This window comes from Thalassophryne amazonica, chromosome 17, assembly GCF_902500255.1.
Source record: "Thalassophryne amazonica chromosome 17, fThaAma1.1, whole genome shotgun sequence".
Taxonomy (NCBI): Eukaryota; Metazoa; Chordata; class Actinopteri; order Batrachoidiformes; family Batrachoididae; genus Thalassophryne; species Thalassophryne amazonica.
In genome coordinates, this window is record NC_047119.1 from 64,072,276 (window position 1) to 64,099,074 (window position 26,799).

Sequence of the window (26,799 nt, forward strand, 5' to 3'; positions counted from 1 at the left end):
GACCTTGTCTGACTTTTACAATAAGGCAGAAGATGTGGACATCAGCACTTTTTCAGCACATTCCACTGTTACAGGAGTTTTTTTCACGGAAAGAAAAGCGGAGGGACGCGCCACGGAGCCGTTCATTATGCGGGACAAAACCACCTCGGTGTTGGTCTCACAGGACGGCTTTCAGGTGAATTTCAGATGGATTCCGGTTGCTTTCCAGTTGTGTGAATATCCGATTGTGATTGTGCATGAGCTGGACATGCCAGAACATGTCCTGTGAGGCTTCATCACGGTGTTTCTTTGCGCGGAGCGGCTGCACCGCAACGCGCGGTGGAGCCGCTTCTCTTTCCATGACAAAAACTCCTGTAACAGTGAAATGTGCCATTCATTTTTAAACTGGACGCTGTCTTGATCCAGTATGTCATCTGCCTAGCACAGGAATTGTGAAAAGACGTGGACATCAGCACTTTTTCGGCACATTAAGACAGACGTGCGGAGGAGTTCCGCGTGTCGCGGTGCAGAGCTCGGCGCAAGAAACACCGTGATGAAGCCTCACAGGACATGTTCTGGCATGTCCAGCTCATGCACAATCACAATCGGATATTCACACGACTGGAAAGCAACCGGAATCTGTCTGAAATTCACCTGAAAGCCGTCCTGTGAGACCAACACCGAGGTGGTTTGTCCCGCATAATGAACGGCTCCGTGGCGTGTCCCTCCGCTTTCTTTCCATGAAAAAAACTCCTGTAACGGTGGAATGTTCCGAAAAAGTGCTGATGTCCACATCTTCTGCCTTTTTGTGAAAGTCAGACGAGGTCCCGGATCAACAAAGCCTTCACGTTGGAAATGATCTGGTTGTTCCAGCGGGGTTGGAGCCTGTCGATGGGGGCTGGGAGCGCGCCGTGCTCTCAGGAGTTGTGGGCAGTCCTCTTAAAGCGGCAGTAACACTCCTTAATCTGTGTAATCCCCCTAAAATCGTCCCTGAAAGCCATATTAATTTTTCAAACGGTGTCCACCTGGAGGTCTCTCACAGTTTCTGGAAAAAATTTGATGCAGCAAAGCTCCAAATCGTTCAGACATTTATTCGCAATAAAAAATAGATGAAAGGGGTGGACCACACCTCACTCAAAGCCTGCTCACAGGCAAATGACGCAACCGACAGGCATGAAAAAACTCACGCATGCGCACGAGGGTTCAAGCTTGTCTGACGCAATCACACGTGATTCAAATCCATATGTTTTTTTTAAAAATAATAAGGTCGGATACTTTTCTAACAGACCTCGTATATGAGGAAAAAATGAGAAGCATACCTGACTTATTCTTGTCTCATGCAACATAACCATGAATTTTGGCAATCAGTGTTGATTTTCCCACACCATTTGATTTGGTTAACTGGGCTGCTCTCTGAGACATCTTGAAAATTTGCTGGATCCTGAATAAGTTGCTAGACATCACAGGTAGCCTACATGCAGGTACTGTAAGTCCTGTTGGGAGCTTGTACAGAATATTGAAGATCTTCTCAGTGAATTGGGTGTTCATCAGGGTTATGTTCTGGCTCCCACTCTGTTCAGTGCTTGAAAGTTGTGTGAGACCAGCAGGTTAGGTGCATTTGATGGTGAAGAAAGCTTTAGTGACATTGAGTTTGCAGATGAGGCTGTGATCTTTGCAGAATCAATGGATGCCCTGATTTCAGCACTTGAAAAACTGAGTGAAGAATGGGAATGTCTTGGTTTCTTTTTTTTAATTCTTTATTTTCAATTTTTGCAGAAAATAAACATTTTCCAAGTAACATGTAAACACAGGGGGTGTGCCGATGATGTAAATACAAGATTACCATAAATACAAAAATGAAATACAATCTCTGAGAAGTTAATAAAATCTGGTCTAGTGGTTATAATAAACTCAATCCACTGCTTCCATCGGTCTTCAAACTTGTCTCGTTGTAATCTAATATTGAATGTTATTCTCTCTAGTTTGAAAATGTCATATATGATATCAAACCATTCATTTATTGATGGTATTGTGGGTTTTAACCACTTTCTAGTAATTGCTTTCCTAGCAGCTGCACTTAAAATTTGGAATAAGTATTTACTTTTATATGATATATTGTCATCTAGCAAGGAACCTAGGTACAGTGATGTAAATTGGAACAGTATGTCCATGTGAAACACTTTTTCAAATATTTTATGAACATCAGTCCCAAAATGGAACAATCAGAGGACATGTCCAGAAGATGTGGCAATGGTTTGTTTCCTGTTCTCCGCATTGCCTCCAAGAGGTTGCTGATTTGGTGAAGTGTTTTCCTTGTGCCGGTGTTTTGAAAAACCTAACCAAGTTTTTCCAACAAAACTCTCTCCAGATGTTGAGTTGGTAGTTTTCCATTGTACCTCACAGATTGTTGTCCATTCCTCATCAGAGATACGTAAATTCCCCTCTTTTTCCCATTTTTGTTTCACATGACACTTAAGTCCTTTTGATTGACATAGTCCTTTGTAGAGCCTTGAAATTGTCTTATGGTCATTATGTGAAGTGTAGGCATCAACAAACACTTTGATTAAAATATTATTTTGGAGTTTTTCTTTAGTATTCTTTAACATTTTTTCAATATAGTTTCAAATTTGGAGAAATCTAAAAAATCACTATTGTTTAAACCATAAATCGTTTTCAATGTGTGGAAATTGTTCACTTTCCCTTGATTTAACAAGGTACAATAAGCAGTTAACCTTGTGAGGTCCATTCTTTAAATCTTGCATCTAACCTGCTGGGTGCAAAATCTTTATCATATCCACACCATTTCAATATCCCGCCACATCATTTAAATTATTGTATTGTACTGTCTTATTCCATAATTTAATAGATAAAGTAATAAAACAGTCTAATCTGTCCAATCTAATTTTTTTTCCTATTAGCTCTTGAATTGGATATCCGTTTGTTGATGCCTCTTCAATTTCTTACCATTTAGCAAAGTAGTCAGGATTACTAAGCACACAGTGGTCTCAGTTGTGCAGCCACATACAGGAAATGTCTTGGTTTCTGATGGTCCTGCATCAAGACTAAGATCCAGCCTCTCAGTGACTTCCTGGACACAGCCATGAGAAGTGTATGTGGTGAAGTGTTGAACTTGTTAGAGACATTAATTTTTCTTGGCATTGGCATTTATGTCTCTAGGTCCTCAGCCTCTGACATAGAAAAATGACTGGAAAGAGTAATGAGGTCCCTGCACAGACATCTTTGTAGATGCCATAGCCTTTGCAGGAAAATGAGGTCTAAGTCTTTAGCGACCTGGTTCTTCCTTTCTTATTTAGTTGGCAGGCATGGATGGTACTCAGTGACCTAATGTGATAACTGTTTTTGGTACTATACCCCTTCAGAGGGGCCTTGGGTAACATTGGAATGAGTTTCATAGTGAGGGAATGTCAGCTTACAACATTTTGGCCATGTAGCAGGCTTCTCTGGATGTTATCCAACATGTAAGTGCTTCAGTTTTGAGGAACTCAGGAAATGGAAAAGGCCACAAGGAGGCCCATATCTCACGTGGCTGTGAGAAACAGACAGCTGCTTTCAAAGGTAGGGATTGACCAGTTGTCTGCCCTGGGTTGTTTCCACCCAGGACAGTGTGGTATTCCTAGAACAAAATCTCTTCTGTCAGACAGTACACATTTGTTTTTTCAGATTTCAGACAGAAAAAAAATAAAAGCACTGCCTGGTCCTGTGATCTAAAGTTAATTTTTTAAAAAAGCCCCACGTTCCCACAGTGCTGATGTGGTCTGCTCAGTAAGATGTTACTAAATAGTTACATATGCTGTTGCAAGCTGAGCTGTTGGAGAAGTTTGTGAATGTTTGGAACTCTGATCAGTGGACCTTCTGTTCAGTGGGCTTCCTGTCAAACAAAAAACTGAAATATTTTCTTTTCAAATAAATCAGCCATTTTCAGTAATTTATCACTCTAATCACATACTATAGTGTTGAATTTTAGCTTGAATTCCAGGAATTTATTAAAAATATCACATTAACTGCTTAGGAAATTATGGCCATTTTAATACATTTTCCGAGTCACATATAATTGGACAAAGTAAATGTAAGGAATATTTTTAATCTGCATGTCCTTGTTATCGATTTCTTGATGATATATTGTTCTTTTATGCTTTTAAATCAGACTTCCAGGCATAATTCTGCCAAGTTCCAGGAGCAAAAGTGCCATTTCTATGAAAACACACCATTTGTATGAGGGATATTTTTAGCTGGGAGAAGGTGGGACTTCCTATCAAATCATTATTCTTGGAAATTCCAACAGTGAATTATTTGTTTTGTACTAAATTGGATTAAATCTCTCTACAAGATAGGAACTACTTTCTTTCATTTGGTAATTATGAGTGAGCGAACAAAGGTTCAAGGTGGGGTTCCTCAAGGGTCCATGTCTCAGACCATTTGTACAACCCCATTTCCAATGAAGTTGGAACGTTTGTGTAAAATGTAATAAAACAGAATACAATGATTTGCAAATCCTCTTCAACCTATATTCAATTGAATACACCACAAAGACAAGATATTTAATGTTCAAACTGATAAACTTTATTGTTTTTGTGCAAATATTGCTCATTTTGAAATGGATGCCTGCAACACGTTTCAAAAAAGTTGGGACAGGGCAACAAAAGAGTGGGAAAGTTTGATGAATGCTCAAAGAACACCTAACTGGAACAGGTAAACAGGTGAGTGTCATGACTGGGTATAAAAGAAGCATCCTCAAGAGGCTCAGCCATTCACAAGCAAACATGGGGCGAGGATCACCACTTTGTGAACAACTGCGTGAAAAAAATAGTCCAACAGTTTTATGAACAATGTTTCTCAACGTTCAAACTGCAACAAATTTAGGGATTCCATCATCTACAGTCCATAATATAATCAGAAGATTCAGAGAATCTGGAGAACTTTCTACACGGTAAGCGGCAAGGCTGAAAATCAACACGAATGCCCGTGACCTTCGATCCCTCAGGCGGCACTGCATTAAAAACCGACATCATTGTGTAAAAGATCTTACCGCGTGGTCTCAGGAACACTTCAGAAAATCATTGTCAGTTAACACAGTTTGTCGCTACATCTACAAGTGCAAGTTAAAACTTGACCATGCACAAACAAAAGCCATACATCAACAACATCCCGAAATGCCGCCGCCTTCTCTGGGCCCGAGCTCATTTGAAATGGACAGACGCAAAGTGGAAAAGTGTGCTGTGGTCCGATGAGTCCAGATTTCAATTGTTTTTGGAAATTATTTCAGCAAGACAATGCCAAGCCACATTCTGCACGTGTTACAACAGCGTGGCTTTGTAGTAAAAAAGTGCGGGTACTAGACTGGCCTGCCTGCAGTCCAGACCTGTTGCCCATTGAAAATGTGTGGCGCATTATAAAGCGCAAAATACGACAACGGAGACCCGGACTGTTGAACACTGAAGTTGTACATCAAGCAAGAATGGGAAAGAATTCCACCGACAACAATTAGTGTCATCAGTTCCCAAACGCTTATTGAGTGTTGTTGAAGGAAAGGTGGTGTAACACAGTGGTAAACATACCACTGTCCCAGCTTTTTTGAAACGTGCTGCAGGCATCCATTTCAAAATGAGCAAATACTTGCACTAAAACAATACAGTTGATCAGTTTTAACATTAAAGATCTTGTCTTTGTGGTGTATCCGATGGAATATAGGTTGAAGAGGATTTGCAAATCATTATATTCAGTTTTTATTTACATTTAACACAACATCCAGCTTCATTGGAACTGGGGTTGTCGGTGGTGTCACATCTACAGGTTGTTACTGTGTCACATGCTGTTACAGAGTGTTACTGTGTGTGTCACATGCTGTTACATCTGTGTGTGACGTGCTGGAGTCACAGTGTGTTACAGGCTGCTGAAGTCTCCTGTATCAGTGTCTCACATATGGAATAATGTCATTTTCATACGGTTCAGTCCAAAAATGTCACCTTCCTTTCAGCTGGTTGAGCAGAAGGAACGTAAGAAAGGATGTCTGCAGGAATCCGACAAAGACGCCGCGACCGACCGCGTTCACAGACGTCTGATCCGTAACACGTGACCAACGTGAATCCGTGCACGAATGGAAGCTTTTGCACACACACACACACAAAACAAACAAAAACCGCTCACTCAACAAGTGCGAAAACAAAAACCCGCACCGAGGACAAACTGACGCAGAGTCACCCACGCACACGCACGCACCTGCACGCTGGCGTGGATCAGTACCTGAGTCTGTCGGCGAGGACGTCGGATTCCATTTCCAGAGTCAGAAAAGGAACCGGAGGGTCGAGCCATTCTACCTTCACCTCTGCACGTCCTGCCGGTGCGACCAGAACGACGGAATGTGACGAGGAGAGAAACGTGCACGAGAAAATCACGCAGCCGCCGTGAGAGGAGGCGGATCCGCCCAGTGCGCATCAGCAGCACCCACGAGCACCGCGTCCGCACAGGAGCGGCAGCATCCACCATCAGATGGTAAGATGTCACCATCACGCAGAAGATTTACAGACATCTGAACCTCGACCTTATAGTCAGGAGGGACCAGGGGCGGATCTAGAGTCAGGTGTCCGGGGGGGGGGGGGGGGGGGGTGCTTGTTCCACTGAGCTGTCAAACACCAGGATTCTCACCAGAAAATGTTAGTGTGTGTGTGTGTGTGTGTGTGTGTGTGTGTGTGTGTGTGTGTGTGTGTGTGTGTGTGTGTGTGAGGGGAGGGGGGTATTCTAAAATATGAAATAGATGAACTGGAGCGAAACAGGGACTGATAAATCACGTAACGAAATGGAGCAGTTTGAACCAGACTGACTCCAAATAATTACTTTTTGTTTAGCTTTTGTTTTTTGTGAGATGCACTCAATACATGTATTGGGGCAGGTGCGCCATCTGGTGTTCAAGAGATGAAACTTCAGTTAATGGGTCAGTCTACTCCATTTCGCTACGTTTAATCCCTGTTTCGTTATTGTGAGTCCCATTTCGCTTAAAAATAATTAATAAAAGTAATTAATTGAACCATATTTTATCATATTTGGAGTCAGTCTGGGTCAGTCTGATCCATTTTGTTACGTTTTACCCCATTTTGTTATTATCAGTCCCCATTTTGCTTAAAAATATTTAAATAAAAGTAATTAAACTTGTAATGCCAACAAAAAGCACAACCTGTTATTTGATCCTACACCAACAAAACTGTTTAAGGACCTGTGGCTCACTCTTGGGCCGACTGTGCTGGAAATGATTAATCTTTCTTTAACTTCTGGATCTGTTCCTAAATGTTTCAAATCTGCAGTGATTAAACCATTACTTAAGAAACCTAATCTTGACGCTAATGTATTGAAAAACTATCGGCCGATATCAAATCTATCATGTTTCTCTAAAATTCTGGAAAAAGTGGTGTCACAGCAGCTCGTAGACTATCTTACTGAGAATAATCTCTTTGAGCCACTGCAGTCTGCTTTTAGAAAATATCAGTCCACAAAGACAGCTCTCTAAACTCTCACTAAAGTGGCGAATGATCTTCTGCTTACAATGGATTCAGACACCACTACGGTTCTGGTGCTGTTAGATCTCAGTGCTGCATTTGATACAATGGATCATCATATTCTACTTGATAGGCTGGAAAATTATTTTGGGATTACTGGGAGTGCCCTTGCATGGCTGACATCATACTTGACCAGTCGTTCTCACTGTGTTTTGTACAGTAACACTACCTCTAACCTTAGTGACATGAAATTTGGGGTTCCACAGGGGTCTGTCTTAGGCCCCCTGCTTTTCTCCCTTTATATAGCACCCCTTGGGCACATATTGTGGCATTTTGGGATTACCTTTTACTGCTATGCAGATGATACTCAGTTATACAACCCCTGGCAAAAATTATGGAATCACCGGCCTCGGAGGATGTTCATTCAGTTGTTTAATTTTGTAGAAAAAAAGCAGATCACAGACATGACACAAAACTAAAGTCATTTCAAATGGCAACTTTCTGGCTTTAAGAAACACTATAATAAATCAGGAAAAAAAATTGTGGCAGTCAGTAACGGTTACTTTTTAGACCAAGCAGAGGGAAAAAAATATGGAATCACTCAATTCTGAGGAAAAAATTATGGAATCATGAAAAACAAAAGAACACTCCAACACATCACTAGTATTTTGTTGCACCACCTCAGGCTTTTATAACAGCTTGCAGTCTCAGAGGCATGTAATTAACGAGTGACAAACAGTACTCTTCATCAATCTGGCTCCAACTTTCTCTGATTGCTGTTGCCAGATCAGCTTTGCAGGTTGGAGCCTTGTCATGGACCATTTTCTTCAACTTCCACCAAAGATTTTCAATTGGATTAAGATCCGGACTATTTGCAGGCCATGACATTGACCCTATATGTCTTTTTGCAAGGAATGTTTTAAACGGACTGCATTTATATAGCGCTTTTCCATCTGTATGAGACACTCAAAGCGCTTTACAAATAATGCCTCACATTTACCCTGATGTGGGGGTACTGCCATACAAGGCGCTCACTACACACCGGGAGCAACAGGGGATTAAAGACCTTGCCCAAGGGTCCTTAGTGATTTTCCAGTCAGGCTGGGATTTGAACTGAGGATCTTCTGGTCTCAAACCCAACGCCTTAACCACTAGACCAGTTTTCACAGTTTTTGCTCTATGGCAAGATGCATTATCATCTTGAAAAATGATTTCATCATCCCCAAACATCCTTTCAATTGATGGGATAAGAAAAGTGTCCAAAATATCAACGTAAACTTGTGCATTTATTGATGATGTAATGACAGCCATCTCCCCAGTGCCTTTACCTGACATGCAGCCCCATATCATCAGTGACTGTGGAAATTTACATGTTCTCTTCAGGCAGTCATCTTTATACATCTCACTGGAACAGCACCAAACAAAATGTTCCAGCATCATCACCTTTCCCAATACAGATTCGAGATTCATCACTGAATATGACTTTCATCCAGTCATCCACAGTCCACGATTGCTTTTCCTTAGCCCATTGTAACCTTGTTTTTTTCTGTTTAGGTGTTAATGACTTTCGTTTAGCTTTTCTGTATGTAAATCCCATTTTCTTTAGGCGGTTTCTTACAGTTCGGTCACAGACGTTGACTCCAGTTTCCTCCAGTTTCCTCCCATTCGTTCCTCATTTGTTTTGTTGTGCATTTTCGATTTTTGAGACATATTCCTTTAAGTTTTCTGTCTTGACGCTTTGATGTCTTCCTTGGTCTACCAGTATGTTTGCCTTTAACAACCTTCCCATGTTGTTTGTATTTGGTCCAGAGTTTAGACACAGCTGACTGTGAACAACCAACATCTTTTGCAACATTGCGTGATGATTTACCCTCTTTTAAGAGTTTGATAATCCTCTCCTTTGTTTCAATTGACATCTCTCGTGTTGGAGCCATGATTCATGTCAGTCCACTTGGTGCAACAGCTCTCCAAGGTGTGATCACTCCTTTTTAGATGCAGACTAACGAGCAGATCTGATTTGATGCAGGTATTAGTTTTGGGGATGAAAATTTACAGGGTGATTCCATAATTTATTCCTCAGAATTGTGTGATTCCATATTTTTTCCCCTCTGCTTAGTCTAAAAAAGTAACCATTACTGACTGCCACAATTTTTTTTCCTGATTTCTTATAGTGTTTCTTAAAGCCAGATAGTTGCCATTTGAAATTACTGTAGTTTTGTGTCATGTCTGTGATCTGCCTTTTTTCTACAAAATTAAACAACTGAATGAACATCCTCCGAGGCCGGTGATTCCATAATTTTTGCCAGGGGGTGTAATTCAATGTAATAGTCCAAGGACAAGAAGTCCATAATGTTATAGCAGACAATACGAGGTCTATTAGAAAAGTATCCGACCTTATTATTTTTTTCAAAAACCATATGGATTTGAATCACGTGTGATTACATCAGACATGCTTGAACCCTCGTGGGCATGCGAGAGTTTTTTCACGCCTGTCGGTTACGTCATTGGCCTGTGGGCAGTCTTTGAGTGAGGAGTCGTCCACCCTCTCATTTTTTTTTCATTGTTTAGGAATGGCTCAGAGACTGCTGCTTTGTTTGATAAAATTTTTTTCAAAACTGTAAGGCACAACTGAGTGGACACCATTCGATAAATTCAGCTGGTTTCGTTGAAAATTTTAACGGCTGATGAGAGATTTTGGTCTGGTAGTGTCGCTTTAAGGACGGCCCACGGCGCCTGACGGCGATGTGCGCTTCGAGGCGGCAGCGTCTCGCCGTTTCAAGATGAAAACTTCCATATTTCAGGCTCTGTTCACCCAGTAAGTCATCAGAGAACAGAGAACTTTCAGAAGAAGTCGGCATGAGGAGTGTATTCGGACATTCCACTGTTAAAGGTCATTTTGTAATGAAAGAACGTGCGGGCAGAGTTGCATGTCGGGCCGGACCCGACCGCGGGGGGTCGTGACAGGAAAAACACCTCCATTGGAAACATTAACGGGCAAGTTGGAACATGTCCAACTGTTAAACAATTTCTCAGTTACTCACTTGTTGAAAGCCATCAAAAGCCGCCTGAATTTTACAAATGGTTTTCAACACGGAGGTGTTTTTCCTGTCGCGGCGCACACAGATTCACCGAGTCGTCACGGAAATGACTCGGGCGAATTTGTGCGCACGTCTTTCATTACAAAATGACCTTTAACAGTGGAATGTCCGCATAAAGTCCTCATGCCGGCCTCTTCTGAATCTTTTCTGTTCTCTCACGACATCCTGGGTGAATTAAGCCTTAAATTAGGATGTTTTCAGCTCGAAACAGCCAGACGACGTTGCCTGGGAGCGCTGCGTGACGTCCCGCTGCGTGGGAAGTCCTTACAGCGACAGAAACACCCCATAATCTCTCATCAGCCGTTAAACGTTTAACCGAAAACCAGCTGAATTTCTCGAAGTGTCCACTCGGATATTCCTCACAGGTCCTGAAAAAAGTTTGATAAAGCAACGCGCGCCGTCTGGAGCAGCGTGTGAAACAAAGGAATTCAGCCTAGAGGGCGGGACCAGTGCTCACTCAAAGCCTGCCCACAGGGAAATGACGTCACCAACACGCGTGAAAAAAACTCACGCATGCGCACGAGGGTTCAAGCATGATTGGTGTAATCGCATGTCATTCAAATCCATATAGTTTTTTTTTTTTTTAATAAAACTGCCGGTTAGTTTTATAAGATACCTCGTATAAACCCAGAAAGATATGCTGGGATACTGGAATATATAAAAATACTCCATACAATGAGACATTTGGTCAACTGGAATTGATAAGTGCCCAATTCTTATATTGTTTGTCTGTTATCACCAACATATCACTATTAGCATTACTTTTGCAAATATGACTAACTTTAATTTACTGAATAAACAATGCAGAAAAAACACTTTGTTATAAATGGTGTCATTATGTAGTTTGTCCAGCAGACATGTTTTCAATGCTGTCAAGCATGGCTGGGACCCCCGTGTGACAGAGGCAAAGCTGAATGAACATCCTCCGAGGCCGGTGATTCCATAATTATTGCCAGGGGTTGTACATGCCGATACTGCTGGTAATCTCGTTCACGTAAAATCCTTAGAAGATTGCCTTGCAGCAGTGAGAAGTTGGATGTCTAGAAACTTCCTACTTTTAAACTCTGATAAGACTGAAATGATGGTTCTTGGTCCAGTGAGACATCGGCATCAATTTGACCAGTTAACGCTCAGCCTCGGCTCGTGTGTCATACATCATACTGACAAAGTGAGGAACCTTGGGGTAATTTTTGATCCTTCGTTGTCCTTTGGCCTCCACATTAGAAATATTACTAGGACTGCTTTCTTCCACCTGCGAAATATAGCGAAGATTCGTCCCGTCCTGTCTATGGCTGATGCTGAGACCCTGATCCATGCATTTATCTCTTCTAGATTGGACTACTGCAATGTTTTATTTTCTGGTTTACCACAGTCTAGCATTAGGGGTCTCCAAGTGGTTCAAAATGCTGCAGCCAGACTTTTGACACGAAGCAGAAAGTTCGACCACATTACACCCATTTTGGCATCCCTTCACTGGCTTCCTGTCCCAGTGAGATCAGATTTTAAGGTTCTGCTACTAACCTATAAAATTATTCATAGACTGGCACCTCCCTACCTAGCTGACCTAATTAAACCTTACGTACCGGCCTGGGCTTTACATTCTCAGGGTCCAGGACTACTTTGTGTCCCTAAGGTGAATAAGAAGTCTGCGGGTCACAGAGCTTTCTCTTATCGTGCCCCTGTTCTGTGGAATGATCTCCCTCCATAAATAAAACAGTCAGATTCTGTGGAGACTTTCAAGTCCAGACTTAACACGCACTTATTTTCCCTTTCATATGGCTAGCATACTGGTACAGTTTTGTTTTATGCTTTTTACTCTTTTAATTCATTTATTAGTAATTGGAGCGGGCTGCAGCCTCAACTTTACCTAAATTCTGGGTCTTTTAGTGATGTTTAGGGCTAGTGGCCGGCGAACACCTTAGTAGTTCTCTGTTTTTCTTGTTGATTAATGCTGGCAAATTATACAGTATTTTTTTTTCTGATGCCTGATTCTGTTTTTTCTCTGTTTAAGGTGCAGCTCCATCCAGAGATGGGAGTTGCATTCATGTTGGCGACCCTCCTGTCCTGTGCACCAATAGCATTTCTTGTATATTCGTCCATGAATTGTTCTGTGAATTATTTCTGTAATTTATGTTTGTAGCATGGCCCAAGCAGAGGGTCACCCCTTTGAGTCTGGTCTGCTTGAGGTTTCTTCCTCAGAGGGAGTTTTTCCTTACCACTGTTGCTCTGGGGGTTGGTAAGGTTAGACCTTACCTGTGTGAAGCGCTTTGAAGCAACTCTGTTGTGATTTGGCGCTACATAAATGAAAATAAATTGAAATTGAAATTAAGTGAATCATATTTAATCACATTTGTAGTCAGTCTGGGTCAGTCTGCTCCATTTTGTTACTTTTTATCCCCATTTCGTGATTATTAGGCTCCATGTCCTCCATTTTGTATTTTAGTAAAGCCGCAGTGGGGCAAGGCAACTGTAAAGCTTGATTTATGCTCCTCCGTCTCCACAGTAGGGTTGCCACCCGTCCCTTAAAATACAGAATTGTCCTATTTGACAATTAATTGTTGCAGCCCGTATTGAATCAATATGGGATGTAAACTGTTCCGTATTTTTATAAATGTCCCACACACACTCATCAAAGCTGAATAATGAACAAAATAAAACTGAGGAAATATTAAGGGCTGCCAATGTCATCTCGCGCCGGGTCCTAGCTACATGGCCCGACGCGAGGTACAAGCATGTGCCAACCTTTCTGGTCCTGTCATGGGTTGCCTGGTTGCCTGCATGTCTACACCTGAAACTCCACCACATCCAAAGAAGCAAAAATGTCTGCAAATGTACAGACTGGAAGAATCGAACCTCTGCTTGACAACATTAGTGGCAATGGGTACAAGGCAAACAAGTATTTTTATTTTTATTTCCTTTTAAAGTAAAAATGTCCTCACTTTAAAGATTAAGATTATTAGTCTGTTTTCCTTAATATTTTTATGTTTATTATTGCACACTTCAGTGACTACACAGTTTATCATTAACAGTTTTGTGTTAATAAATCACTTAAAGCTTTAAGTATGACTAAATGCTTTTTTCAGAATTAAATATACCACTCCTTGGGTGGTGATAGTGGCCCTGAGGTGCCGTGGTGGACATCCTTTATTTTCATTTATGAAAGGTTGCAACCCTACTCCACACAGCCACACATTGTTATGTGTAGATCCAGGAAGTAAATCAATTTGAACCCCCAAAAGCAGGCAGCCAGGACTCAGATGACAGGATACAAAAACTAAGGTGTTTTAATACTCCAACGTGACACAAAATACAACATACTGTGAGGGAGCCTGGAGTACTGACTAACAAAAAATACAGGAACCACACGGAGAAAGAAGACACCAAAAAATACTTACAGCTAGGGATCAAAAGGGAAATGACAAACTCTCATAACTGACAACCCTAACCAAATAATCAACCCACATCTGAACAGGAAACAAGGACTGGCTTAAAATGACTAAACTGATGAACGACAGGTGTGAGAAACAAGAAGGCGGGAACAGAATGCACATGAGAAGAAAAAAAAACAGAACACACTGAGATATGATAACTAAACAGACCACAATCGCAAATGGAAAATAAAGCTGACAAGTGGTGAGTATGAAGAATAATTAACAATAAACACAACCACAGGCAAGGAGATATAACAAACAGAAATAAAAGAAAAAAGATGGATTAGCCATTGAGAGTAGTGGGGTTTTTCCCAGTGGGCCAATCATTAAATGGGCAGGTTGCTGCCTGCTTTTTTTTTTCATGATAAATCTCTTGGCCTGTAAGATTTTTTTCCCGTAGGATACTTCTGGTATTATGTACATTTGTTAGCCAATCAAAAAGTCAGAACTCATTAATGAATAAAGGCTGGAAAGTGCGTGGCTGTACATGTGATGAAAGATGCCCAAACCTGCATCTCTATAAAGTCTGAACCGCCTAACTTGAGTTTGGGTGTTTATTAAATCGCTCTCGAGTCTTAAATCCTTTCTCCAGCATCCTTCTTAAGACCAAGTGAGCAACATACTGTGTAGTCATCACTTATTTTATTCAAGGCTCCAGAATATGAAAGGATTATTTAGTAAGCGTGAGGTCTGTAATGGGAAAATATCAGGCTGAAGTTTTGACAGTGCGGACCGCACGTAGCATCGCCACTCTTAGCTCCATAGTGTAGTAGATCGGCGAAAGATACAGATCAAATCTCAGCTGTACCTTCTGGCAATTTGTAGCTAATCATTCAGGTTTTCTTTTTAAGAAAATCCTCCTCTATACTGTATAATAGCTGTATAACTGGTGATACAAAATGCAAAGCTTGCACTGTGCACAATTTCTCAAATCACAACCACATAAGCCTATAACTTCTTCTGGGTTGTCTAGGTGTCTTGGTGGCTTTCCTCACTCTTCTTCTTGCACAGTCACTCAGTTTTTGAGAACTATTTACTCCACACAGATTTACCACAGAGTGCCATACTATCTGTATTTCTTCATAACTGATGTAAATAAAGTCCAAGACATATTCAGTGGCAGCTTCACCATCAGAGAGCCTCGTCCACAACCACCACAAAAGACACCAAGCTGTCATTAATGTTAAAGGTATGTAAACTTTTGGGTCATTTGGGTAGTAGAGAAGTAGTCTGACTTCTGTCTTGACTCTCTACAAGAGTCAAGACAGAAGTCAGACTACCAGAGCAAGAATTGTAGCTGAGGAAGCTTCTGTGATTTGAAGTGAAACATCCTCACGTCAAGCAACCCAGTCCAGTCGAAGATTCAAGCTTCTCTACTATGGAAACCACCTGGACAACTGAGAGCCTACACAGAGTCATTTGTGTAGATTGTGTTTTCATTATGATTTAAAAAGACTGAACACATTTGTTTGACAATAAAATGGCTTCACCCAACCACTAACCATGAGTGAAAAAGTTTTTGTGCTATCATTCATATTCTCTGAAAAATGGCCAAAAAAAAAATTGCTAGGGTATGTAAACTTTTGAGCAAAACTGCACACCCAAACAGACACAGCCCAGGAGTGCACACATACCAGACAGAGACCTAGCCCGCATGAACACACACAAGAGGGACACAGAGACACATACCAAAGGCACCCACAAAGATAGAACATCACTCGAGTGACCGAACAGACATGAAACACGACACAAATACTAATAAAAACCCACAATCAGACAGCCCCACAACAGACAGAGCCCTCTGCGTCACTGCGAACTCTCACTGTAGCCTGATGTGCACCTCCCAAAAACTGAAACTACATTGAAATGAGGGAACCCGCACAGGCTGCGATTGGGCACTTGTCAGGTTTTACTCCTTTGTCTTCAGTCATATTTAAACTTTTTGCAGTGCACACACTGATTACATTTCAATCATGAATCAAATAGAAGAACGTTTGGCAGAAGAAGTCCACAAATATGACCAATTTTACAACATGGAGTCGAAAACTACAAAGACGCTCAAATGACCAGCAATTTATGGAGTGAAACTGCACTTAATGTTGGCTTGGAGGTCGCTGAGGGACAAACTGATCCAGAAAAAAATGACCTGCAGTGGCTGCAAGAAAGCAGGGTCAGCTCCCTGCTGGAGGGCCCTGGGTCCAGAGGTTTTAGGTAGCCTGAAATGGCAGATTTTTTTTAACAATTGCACAGAGTTAATCTCAATTAGCAGCACCTTAACATACTAATATAAGTTCAGAGACAAGAAACAAACATTTTATTTAAAGATAAAGGAAAACATATAAAATTATATGACGGGGGGTGGGTGTGTGTGTGTGTGTGTGTGTGACTTGGATGGCCATCCCAAAAGCACACACCTACTAGCAAGATCCAGGGGCATGCCCCCCTGAGAAAATTGTAAAATCCATAGTCTTCTTCCTGCATTCTAAATCTGGGAGGCTAAATACACCCACTGTATGCACCATTTCTATCATCACAGCCCATGGTATGGTGTTTCGTCAGTTACACAATCCACTGTACGAATAGTTTCTCCAATCACATCTCACTGTATAAACGGTTTGTCCAATCACATCCTATTGTTTGAACATTTTCTCCAATCTCAGCCCACTGTATGAAACGTTTGTTCAATCACATTCTATTGTTTGAACATTTTCTACAATCACAGCCAACTGTATGAATAATTTCTTAAGTCACAGCCTAGTGTATGCAGAGTTTCTGTAATCACAGCCCATTGTATGGTGTTTCGTCAGTTACACAATCCACTGTATGAATAGTTTCTCTAATCACAGCCCATTGTATGGAGTTTCTCTAGTTACACAGCCCATTGTATGGACCATTTCTCCAATCACAGCCCACTGTATGAATACTTTCTTCAATCATAGTGTTATATGTCGGACGCGGGCGGAGAACCGACCCAGCGTTTGACAGGACCCAGCATAAAAGAAGCAGAGTACAGTTTTCAAAGGAAAACAAGTTTTAATTAACATAGTGTATTAAGTGATAATAACCCAAAAGTCAACGGTCTGGCGAGGTGGAAAAACGGCGCGCTCCCAGCGGCGCAAAAGGACCGGAGCCACAGCAATTCTGGACCCAAGGACCCCGCCGACACCCCCCAGGTGGCCGCGACAAACCGAGTCTGTGAAAGAAGAAACCGTAAGGTGAGTGCAACACTCTCTTCACAGAGAGACAGCTCAAAGGTGCACACAATCAACAAAACACTTCCTGGCCTAAATGTAAAATCAGCTTCTCTCCCCGCAGGCACAGAACAACTCAGTTCAAAACTCCACTGCAGTAGAAGCTGATTTAGACGATTAGCATAGCATAACAGCTCAATATAACAAGGTGTGAGGGACACCAAATTTACTGACTTTACTTCATGAAAGTCACAAAAACAAAATACCTCAGGAAGTGTGCTGAAGAGCGTGAGACCTCACGCAATCCTCTTTCACAGACCGTGGCGTCAAACCTGGAGTGGTCTCTGCGTCCGTAGTGGTGAGATTGTTCTCCCAACGTCGATCTCACACGTCTGGTCACAAAGTCGAGTCTCTGGCAAATACATGCTGTGTATTCCAGGTTTAAATGCAACATGCCCTGATCAAAACAGATGCACCACAGCTGTGAGTCCTGATGAACTGCACGTGATAACAAGCCACAGGTGATCAGGGTGAGGTCCTCAAACTCAGCCCTACATCAGCCACTCAGTCCTGAACGCATACCACCTGGTGGGAGAAACGGAAAACAAAAACAAAGCCAGCCAAACACCCCAGCCCACAACACATAGCCCATTGTGTGAACATTTTCTCCAATCACAGCCCATTGTATGGAGTTTCTCTAGTTACACAGCCCACTGTATGCACCATTTCTCCAATCACAGCCCATTGTATGAATACTTTCTTCAATCACAGTTTCTACAATCACAGCCCATTGTATGAATACTTTCTTCAATCACAGTTTCTACAATCACAGCCCATTGTATGAATACTTTCTTCAATCACAGTTTCTACAATCACAGCCCATTGTATGAATACTTTCTTCAATCACAGTTTCTACAATCACAGCCCATTGTATGAATACTTTCTTCAATCACAGTTTCTACAATCACAGCCCATTGTATGAATACTTTCTTCAATCAGTTTCTACAATCACAGCCCATTGTATGAATACTTTCTTCAATCACAGTTTCTACAATCACAGCCCATTGTATGAATACTTTCTTCAATCACAGTTTCTACAATCACAGCCCATTGTATGAATACTTTCTTCAATCACAGTTTCTACAATCACAGCCCATTGTATGCAGTTTCTATGATCACAGCCCATGGTATGGTGTTTCTTCAGTTACACAATCCACTGTATGCACAGTTTCTCCAGTCACAGCTCATTGTATGGAGTTTCTCTAGTTACACAGCCCACTGTATGGACCATTTCTCCAATCACAGTCCACTGTATGAAAAGTTTGTTCAATCACATCCTATTGTTTGAATATATTCTCCAATCACAGCCCATTGTATGAATACTTTCTTCAATCATAGCCCATTGTGTGAACAGTTTCTTCAATCACAGCCCATTGTATGGAGTTTCTGTAGTTACACAGCCCACTGTATGGACCATTTCTCCAATCACAGCCCATTGTATGAATACTTTCTTCAATCACAGTTTCTACAATCACAGCCCATTGTATGCAGTTTCTATGATCACAGCCCATGGTACGGTGTTTCTTCAGTTACACAATCCACTGTATGCACAGTTTCTCCAGTCACAGCTCATTGTATGGAGTTTCCCAGTTACACAGCCCATTGTGTGAACTGTTTCTCCAGTCACAGTCACTTCACAGTTAACATGAGGGAAGCCGCCACAACATTTGTGGCGGCTTCCCTCATTTGTTTCAGTGCATGGTCATTCAGTTTTTGGGGGCAGTCTGCTCTAGACAGATTCGCCACACTGTGTTACGATCTGTGCATTTTTAAATAACCGAACCATTGTTTTTGTCAATGCAAAAATGAGAAAACCACACACATCTGGATGCAAAACCACACAGCAGACACCTGCCCCATTACTTTTGGACAGTTAGTTGGGTGGACTACATACAGAATGTGAGGCAGTTTGGGCATCATTCATTTGATTGGGATGTAATTATCCTCAAATTAAAGCTGACAGTTGCTGTGTGGTACAAACCCATGTTTGCTTTTAGGTCTATTAAGCTGTGATGGAATAATAATAATAATAATAATGTCAGTGTTGAACAATATATGGATCTAAGAACATGCATTTTGACTTGACTTTGATCATTAAAAGCAGATGTTGATGTCTGTTGCTGATCATGACATTTTACAGAATTAAAGAGGTTGTGACAAGATAAAAGCTGTTGCTATGGTAACACTGCTATAATTGCCAAGAAAAGTGCAGAGTTTTCACATTTGCAGCACCTGCAAAATGTTTTCCCCACAGTTGGGCCGATGCATTATTTAACGCCACCCAGCGTCTGCCGCTGTCATTGTTTTTCATCCTTTCTGACCACATGTACTCCACCTGCCTCACATCCAGGTATAATTAAACAAGATATTAATCTCCCAATTTTAAGAAAGTACATTTCCTCACGGGCAGCTTGTATATATACAAAGTATACTGTGGTGGTTTTAGCGCCCTGATCAGGTCATTCCATGTGTCAATTTTTGCATAAGTTCATATTGATCAAGTCCACAAAGTCTGATTTCAAATGAGTAATTCATTCATGAGCGACAGTAGTTTAAGTTAAATACGCCATTCCTTCTCACAACCAAAAGGAATTTTGGCATTGAGGAAACAAGTGATGCAGTGTGTCAGCCGTTATTTTGTCCCATTTTCCACACAAACATGTTTTAAGGTGTGCAATGGTATGGGGTCTTCATCGTTGCATTTGTCATTTCAAAATTCTCCACACCTTCTCCACTGGGTACAGGTCAGAACTACAGGCAGAGCACTCCAGTATCTGTACGCTCATCTCCCGCAGCCACACCTTTGTAATGTATGCAGAATGTGGTTTTGCATTCTCTTGTTGAAAAAAACACAAATGCCACTAGAAAAGATGTTGGAAACATATGTTTGAAAATGTAAATGTCCTTTTCTGCATTAATACTGCCGCCAGAGAAGTGGAAATGATCTTACCATGACAGACCCTGCTTTTTGGAATTGTTGATAACCGCCTGGATTGTCTTTTCTGTCTTTGGTCTGTAAGAGATTAACACTGATTCATCTGACCATAATACACTTTTCCACTTTGCGATGGACTTGATCCAGTGCCACCTGAGGGATCCAAGACCAAAGGCGTTCAGGTCAGGCTTGCACCCTTGCTCATTATGCAATGAAATAACTTTAGATGTCTTGAACTGTTTATTGATATTATGCACTGTAGAGAAATAATGTTTTTAAATATTTCAATTATTTTTTCATGCATTTGTTGACAGACTGGAGATACTCTGCCCCTCTTTGTTCCTCCAAGACCTTTTGTGGATCTTTTTTTTTGGTGCCAAATTATTATTTGAACAATCACCTGGTTGAAATAACATCGTCATTTCATTGTTTTTTTTATCTCATTACTAACCCTAAAATCCCCCATCCTAACGTTTTTTTGGAACGTGTTGCAAGCAGGACTAATTCTGACAGCATATTTTTGTTTAGTTTTAATCATAGTCTTGACTAAAACGTCATTGACTAAAATGTCAGTTATAATTTAGTCATCTGAATTAAATATTATTAGAATTAAATATAACATTTTAGTCATCTAAATGTGCAGGAGATTTAGTTCACTGTCTGATGAGGCTCACAAAACCAGATCATCTGCTGAAAGCAGAGACGCTATTGTGAGGTCACCAAACTGGACATCTTCTAGTCCTTCACTTTAACCTTGAAATCCTCCCCAATCAAAGCCATAAACCACATTTGCGACAAGGGACAAAGTCCAATACCCACCTGAAACAGGTCTGACAGGCCAAGCACATAGACACAGCTTGATAACATTGGCCATGATGGCAGGAGGCTGCCTAGAGGAGTGTGGTGGACAGGTTTGTGGAGTGGTGTGGACTTAATCACCTGCAGCTCAATGTATCCAAGACAAAGGAGCTGTTGGTGGACTTCAGAAGACTAAAGACATCCAATCCTAGTTACCATCAGTGAAACAGAGGTGGACATTGTGGATTACTACAAATACCTGGACTGGACTATAATACAGATGCTGTGTATAAGAACGGTCAGAGCCGACTTTACTTCCTCAGGAGGCTGAGATCTTTCAGTGTCTGCAGGACTATATTGCAGATGTTTTACCACTCAGTGGTCTTCAGCACCATCTTCTACGCTGTAGTGTGTGTTGGGGCAGCAGGCTGAAGGCAGCTGACATGAAGAGACTGAACAAGCTCATCAGGAGAGCTGGCTCTGTCCTGGAGGTTGAGCTTGAGTCTGTTAGATATATTTGTGTGTTCAAATATGGTTTTCTTCATTTGTTTTCTATACTCATTTTAGCATTAAAGTAGTTATTTTACTTAGGATTGTATTCTTAGTTTTCACTCTTATTCTTACTTTCCTTTGTTCTCTCTTCTTTCTTTACTTTTTTTTTATATAGCACCAAATCACAACAAACAGTTGTGTAAAACCCCAACGGTCAAAAACGACCCCCTGTGAGCAAGCACTTGGCTACAGTGGGAAGGAAAGGACATGTTGCTATGTGCATGTTGAACTGTATTTAACCAGTGTTTTTTTTTTTTTTTTTTTTTACCATTTAGGACAAAGACAGTTACATTATAAATCATATATGTTCCATTACTGCACAGGTCTCGGGCAGGGGGTTGGACCTCCCTCGAATGCCCACCGGGGCCAATAAGGAAAGGATTTTGTGAAATAAGGTCCGCCAATGAAATATTTTATTAAAAACTGTTTGTGTCCATTGTTCAGGATTCTGTAAGGACAGATCTCGTCTGTGAGAGATGTTCTACAGAATCCAGACCTGATATTCTTTTTCACTGTGACTTTGAATAAATTTAAAAGTGTGGAATAGTTTGAGTTTGTACTTTGTGAAGGGCAGTGTTACATAAAAATAACACTGTGGTGGAGGTGTCAGAAAGAGGTTGAGGAAACTGCTCAACATTTAGGACAGCACCTCCTACCCCCTCCATGCCACACTGACGACCTATCACAGCACCTTCAGCCACAGACTGAGACCACCGAGGTACACCACAAAACGCCACAGGAGGTCTTTCCTATAATTCCTCCACCCTCTGCACAATGAATACATAATGAACAGAGTTACTCAGTTATGTGCAATATTGTCGAACATCTTGTGCAAATGTCTTTAAAAAAACGTTGTTTACTGTCACTGTTTCAGCACTTCGGAAAAAATAAAGTTGATCTTGTTCTTATTTGCCTGATAAGTACAATTAGCACACAAGTAATATTATAAACAAACATTTTACAAAGTATGTATCCAGCTAAATTAGTTTTGGTAAGCCATTAAAATACACTCTACTATACCTGAATCATATTTAGTTTTGGTTCCTTTTTTAAAGCTCTCTTGTGCAGTAATTATCCAATGTAAAGCTCCAAAAACAAGGGGTCTCTACGGCAGGTGCTAATAGGGAGGTGCATTGTTATGATGGAGCTGCCAACCTTCTGCTGGCCACAGATCTGGTAGTTTGCAACACACAGCATCATGAAGGTGACATAGTACCTCCTGATGATACTCTTAATATTTTGGCCTTCTGCTGTGTACTCATGATGTACCATCTCACAGGAGTCAAAGAAAACAGTCAACATGTCTTTGACACTGCTGTGCACCTACCCTGTTTTCTTTGACCTCCGTGATGTTGGATGTTTCCACTACGATGACTGAAATTTGGTTTTCAGGTTGTACCCATAAACCCATGTCTCATCATCAGTGATGACACAGTTCAGGAAATCAGGGTTGCTGTTTGCACATTCCAGCATGTCCTGGTAAACAGCCAGACAGTTAGTTTTGCTCCACTGACTCTCCGCATGACCAAATCCTCCAACATGGACAGTACCAAACCTGTGCTCATTCCAGTCTCACCTGCAAGATCTTGGATGGTGACATGACAGTCATCTATGCGGATGGCTGACCAGAATGTGCTTCACTCTCCACTGATGTGGCATAACTATAACAGTCTTTACTTGTATTATGCTCATGGCCTCATCACCAAGAGTCTGCTGAATCTTGCAAATGGTTTCCGCTTGGGTAACAAGCTTTTGCCAAAATTTGATGCAACACCTTTGCCAAAGTCATTCCTTCATGTTACAGCAAATGAGAATCCGGTGGGTGCTCAGTACACGTTCATGCTAGAACTAACTGCTAGCGATTGATATGCTTGGTGGGTGGGGAAAACAATTTATGCATGCACAAGAAGGCTCCCCACACCTCCCCGCCAAACGACAACTCACATGCTTCATTTGTTTTTGTGGGATAAAATGTTGACTTTATGAATGCACCTCGTATATAATTCATAGTGTATGATTTTATGACTGAAATGGCCTAGCGAAGAAAGGATCAAACATTATTGGTGTTACACCCAATCTGTTTCTGTTATAAGTAACATTAACGCAAGCCGGCTAACTAGCTAGCAAAGAATATTGTGGTCTCATTTTAATGTTGCACTTTAAAATGTACGAGTGGCATATTATGACATGCAGTGGAGGTAAACAATCAATCAATCAATCAATTTTTTTATATAGCGCCAAATCAAAACAAACAGTTGCCCCAAGGCGCTTTATATTGTAAGGCAAGGCCATACAATAATTATGTAAAACCCCAACGGTCAAAACGACCCCCTGTGAGCAAGCACTTGGCTACAGTGGGAAGGAAAAACTCCCTTTTAACAGGAAGAAACCTCCAGCAGAACCAGGCTCAGGGAGGGGCAGTCTTCTGCTGGGACTGGTTGGGGCTGAGGGAGAGAACCAGGAAAAAGACATGCTGTGGAGGGGAGCAGAGATCGATCACTAATGATTAAATGCAGAGTGGTGCATACAGAGCAAAAAGAGAAAGAAACAGTGCATCATGGGAACCCCCCAGCAGTCTACGTCTATAGCAGCATAACTAAGGGATGGTTCAGGGTCACCTGATCCAGCCCTAACTATAAGCTTTAGCAAAAGGAAAGTTTTAAGCCTAATCTTAAAGTAGAGAGGGTGTCTGTCTCCCTGATCTGAATTGGGAGCTGGTTCCACAGGAGAGGAGCCTGAAAGCTGAAGGCTCTGCCTCCCATTCTACTCTTACAAACCCTAGGAACTACAAGTAAGCCTGCAGTCTGAGAGCGAAGCGCTCTATTGGGGTGATATGGTACTACGAGGTCCCTAAGATAAGATGGGACCTGATTATTCAAAACCTTATAAGTAAGAAGAAGAATTTTAAATTCTATTCTAGAATTAACAGGAAGCCAATGAAGAGAGGCCAATATGGCAACAACAACAAAACACAACAGTGATACATTCAGAAACGATGGCGTTAACGTCAGCCCAAATATGAGTATTAGCTAAGCTCATTTGATAAAACTTGCATTTGTTCAACAACTCACAGTTGTACATATGAACAGAAAGACATTGTCCAACAATTCAGTAACATTGATACACCTTCAACTGTACTGATGGTATGTTTTTTTTGGCATTTGATGTTACGTGCATCCACTTTGTTGTAGTAATTTGCTTAACGTACACTGATATTTCTATGTTGGGTTCTATGCAGAAGGCTCAGTCTGTAGATGTGTTTACTTAGCTAGGCTGTAAGTCAGTTGTGTGACAGAAAATCTGTAGGTATTGTTTTGTTTGCAAATTGCTTGCAAACTGCTGGAATGTCTGTCAAATAAGTACTTTGTAAAGAAGACCCAGATGAGGCATACTTCCATCGTTAAGTAAAATTATGGCACTAGTTAAGTCATGCAATTTCCTGAGTATTATCCAGCAGGCGCCTCTGCTGAGTAGCACAATGACATTTGGCAGATAGGGGTGATTCTTAGACTACGGGCACTTATTATGTCCTTTGATCATATTGTATGAAAAACAGCAAAAAGGGGAAATTTCACACTTTTATAGTTATCTTTACAATGAAAGTGTGTTAAGAAATTTGTTCTAGTAGTCTATGATGACTTTTTCACCTTTTTCAGCGTCATTTTATGCAAATATTGCCGTTTTGTGCTTGTCCCACACCCAGACTTTTGATCTTCAATGATAAAAATGAATGGTAAAGAAACGTTTTTTCTAATGTTTTAAAATATCTCTGAATAAAATATCAGTATAATAATCAAAAACATAATTGGGGTATTCAATGTCATACAACTGTTGTGTTGTTTTTAAACAAAATGTAGTTGTCCCACACTATTGCCGTAATTTCCACCACAACACTGTAATGTCCCTTTAAACAGTTTGTATGAAAGATTGTTTGGGTAGTTTCTATGGAGATAAACAGTGACATCAGAGCACATGTATATAGCGCCAAATCACAACAAACAGTTGCCCAAGGTGCTTTATATTGTAAGGCAATGGTGTGGTGGAAATTACATTTACAAGGCCAATAGTGCCCGTAGTTAAAGAATCACCCATAGATGGCCATTGTTGGGAGACTATGAGGAACTGTTGATCTTCCTGGGTGGCTGTCAACAGAGAGTGAGGCGGTTCCTAAGAGTTGTGGCTGTAATAATGCACAGCATGACCTCGTTCTGAGACCTGACATTTGTGCAGTAATAATTCAATGTAATAGTCCAAGGACAAGAAGTCCATAATGTTATAGCAGACAATATAAAACCCAGAAAGATATGCTGGGATACTGGAATATATAAAAATACTCCATACAATAAGACATTTGGTCAACTGGAATCGATAAGTGCCCAATTCTTTGTTTGTCTGTTATCACCAACATGTCACTATTAGCATTACTGTCATTATGTAGTTTGTCCAGCAGACATGTTTTCAATGCTGTCAAGCATGGCTGGGACCAGCTGTCACTCACTTTGAGTCAGACTAGGAATTTTAATGTGATAAGACAAATGGTCACTATGCTGTCTGCTAGGCAGCGCCAAAGTAGTAGAGAAATTTATTTTAAGCAAATGCTGAGCGACAACACGGCAACTGCTAATCTAAGCGACAGCAGCATGACGTACATTGGATGGTTGATTATATTTAGAATGAAGTTCGGGTTTAAATTTTTAAAACATCAAGCCTGAATTACATTTCTTGGTCACAAGAATTTGGTAATGAAATTTATTGAATTATTGACACTATTTATGTAAACAACAGATACAGCTGTCTTGTAAATTTTTTAATTCCAATTATCAGTAGTGCGCACCCCCCCCCCCCCAAAAAATAAGTATCGGTCAGACTCGAAATGTCATGCTTTGTATACATTCTGGCTCTGACTCATTAGCAAGTAGTTTGGCTGTGAAACGATGAAAATCAATCATCTATTCCGGACTATAGTCAACCTTTTCACCAGACTCCAGAAACTCTTCCTTATTAATTTGTGAATCATCTTACATATGACAGATGTGTGTACAATGACATTGTTGTGAAGGTGAAATAAAGTTCTTCCCAAATTTGACATTAACTGAATGTGTAACAAAATATTTAAGAAAACAGGTTCTGCACGGATACAAATGGCTCCAAAATGATTTATTGTACTTGTGTCAGAAGGCACATTTTAGAAACAATGAAGAGAGAAATATCATGATTCCTTTTTTCCCCCACTTAGTGTATACGACA